The following is a 3,225-nucleotide window of genomic DNA, read 5'->3' on the forward strand; positions in this document are numbered from 1 at the left end:
ATAATGCTGCTATGAACATCGGTGTGCAAATATCTTTTTGGATATGAGTTTTCAAGTCTTTGGGGTAAATACCCAGTTGAGGGATTGCTGGATCACAATTGCTTTTTAAATCAATTAAAGAAATAAGTACACATTGACATTGTTTTATAATTATATAATTGCCTTTACCAATGCTATTATTTTTTTGTTCATATGGAATTTATTTATAGTTTTACATCACTTTCTCCTGAAGAATGTTTAATTATTATCTTTTTTTTTTTTTTTTTGGTAATTCAGATCAATTGGCTTTGAATTCTGAGGATGTCTTTATTTTGACTTTATTTTCAAAATATGGTTTTCTGAATATAAGATTTTCAGTTCACAGTGTTTATTTTTCACACTTTATAAATGTCAACTCGCACCTAGCCTCCATTGTTTCTGATGAGAAGTCATTCTTGAATCTGATGCTTTCAAGATGTTCTCTTTGCCTTGCTCTTTCAACAATTTCTTTTTTCTATGATGCATCTGGATGTGGATCTTTTTGCCTTACTCAGAGATCATTGAGCTTCTTAACTCTTAGATTAATGTTCTTAATCAGATTTACAGAGTTTTCAGCCATTAAATCTTTGAATATTTTTTGGTTCATTTCACTCTCTTCTTTCCTCCTGGAACTCCAATTACACTTATTTAGTGGCTTAATGAAATCCCATATTTCTCTAAAGATCTGTTGGTTTCTTGTAATTTGTTCACAGGTGTGTAGTTTCTGTTGACCTATCTTCAGGTTTGCTGATTAGCTCAATTCTACTATTTATCACCTCTAATATTTTGTTTGTTTTTCATATTTTTTTAGTCCAGAGTTTCAGGATGTTTTTAAAAAATTTCTTTGTCTTTATTAATCTGCTTTATTTGATTACACATTATTGTTGTACCTGTCTTTACAAAGTATGCCTTCTTTTAGTTATTTTACATAATTATAATAGCTTCTTCGAGGTGTTCATTCATCTGTTAAATTTGACATGTAGGCTCTCTCAGAGGCAGTTATTGTTGCTTGCTTTTTTTCTCGTGTATGGTTTATACTTTCCACTTTTGCTTCATTTGTCTTACAATTATGTTGACATTTGGACATTTTAGATACTTCTTTGTAACAACTCTAGATTGTTGTTGTTGCTGATTATTTATTTTATTACTTTTTTTTTTTTTTCAGTTTCTTTACTGGACTATTTCAGTTAATCCTCCAGAATGTCCACTCTTGATATTCTTCCTCAGAATGCACAGCCTTGGGCATGCAAGGTTACTCTAGGATTAACAGTGGTTTTAGCACAGCTCTTTTCCATTGTCTCTTTTTCTTATATCTCTGCTAAAGTGTCTGCTCTGATGCTATTAAACCCCTCTGGTAGCCTCAACTAATTTCCAGCTGATTGCTCTATTTTCTATAATGTCCTGGGTTATAAATAGCTCTACACTCTGTTACAGTTAAATTTGGGCCCTTTTGCCAGGGGTGAACTTTAGGTCTATTCTTGAGCCTTTTTCTGACCCCAGGAAGACTCTTCTTTTAGCTGTCTCCAGTGCTTGCTTCCGGTCTGTGGTTTAACTTGTTGCTCTCCTGTAGATACACCCCGCTTTTAATTACTTATCAACAAACTCTCCATTGTTTTCAACAGCACCCTTAGGTTTGAATTTCTCCATAATCTGTTCTGAATAAACTCAGTTCACTTAAAAAGAATTTAGGAGCTCATGGTTCTTATACCTGCCTCTCTTTCTGGGAAAAACCTCTGTACCACTGCTCCAGGGTGGAGAGCATGAGGACAGTGGCTCACTTTTCTTAGAGTGACACTCTTGCTTTATAAGAAGAGTACTGAATAGGAGGTAGCCTCTAATCTTCTTGGATTTTCTATCCAGGCATGAGACCTCCACCCTACAACTGAGATGAGATGAGAAGACCATTTGCACTTCTTTATTAATGGCTCAGAATGCTTTGGGTAGAGCTTCCCATTGGAAACTGGGGACTGGGTGGAAAAAGTGAGCCCCAGAACTCTCGATAATTCTTACCTGGAATAGAGGTTCAGAAAGCTAGACATGGATGAAAAATTTTGGTGGCCTGGTTCTCTCAAGAAGATAGTGTAGCCCTAGAATGAGACCTACATGGAGAATGAGACTTTCTTCTTGTCTGCACTGACTTCAAGCAGAGGTTTATCATGATGAGCTTTGAAGGGAGGGGACAGGTCTTGGCTCAAAGGATACAGACACTGGCTAATTTTATTCAAATTTAGTAGATTTTCCTGAATAAGTATTTATTAATTTGCTGTATGACCCTAGGGCATTTTTCAGATACTTTAATTTGTTTTTAATAGATAAACGTGTAGTTATGGTTGTTTCGATGCATGGAGTGCCATGTAACTATCATGACAATAGCTAGACTTTACTCTGCATGATAAAATATTTTTAAGATGTCAATACCATCCACCCAAAATCAGAATTTTTGTGTGTATGTGGAGATTGACAAATTGATTCTAAAATGTACGTGTAATATCATAATACATACAACTGGAGTAGTAAAAAAATTAAATAAATGCATAAATAAATAAGCCTTTTAGAAATAACAAAAAGGAAAAAGTTAGAATAATGATACTACTCAATTTCAAAACTTGCAATGAAGTTCCAGTACTCTAGGCAGTGTGTTTTTGACACAAGCATAAATATAGATCAACAGAAGTGGATAAAGTATTCAAAAATAGACTCACGATATATGGTGAATTGAGAATTTGTAGACATGCCAAGGTGTTTTCAACAAAGTCACTAGAATAAATTAATATCCATATGAAAAAAAAATCAATTATTGTCTTACATACAATACAAAAATTAATTTGAAATTTTTTATAGCTCTAAATGTAAATGCTAAAATTATATACCTTCTAGAATCTACACAGGAGAAGATTTTAGGTACCTCGATATAAGCAAAGATCCATGACAGCTGTCTCTCTCTGTCTCTCTGTCTCTCTGTCTCTGTCTCTCTCTCTCTCTCTCTCTCTCTCTCTCACATACACACACACAGACACACACAAGAAACTTCTATTATTCAAAAGGCACTTAAGAAAATGTCAAGGTACATTGTGTGTTTGTCTTGTCAGCTCCTCATAGTTGAGTTGTAAGGATTTCCTGTTGTGAGGAAGGAAGAAACTTTTCTCTAACCTCAGGGTTCTGTTGGCTAGTCTAATAACCAAATAAACATGAGAAATAAATAAGACA

This window comes from Pteropus alecto, unplaced genomic scaffold (assembly GCF_000325575.1).
Source record: "Pteropus alecto unplaced genomic scaffold, ASM32557v1 scaffold72, whole genome shotgun sequence".
Classification (NCBI taxonomy): Eukaryota; Metazoa; Chordata; class Mammalia; order Chiroptera; family Pteropodidae; genus Pteropus; species Pteropus alecto.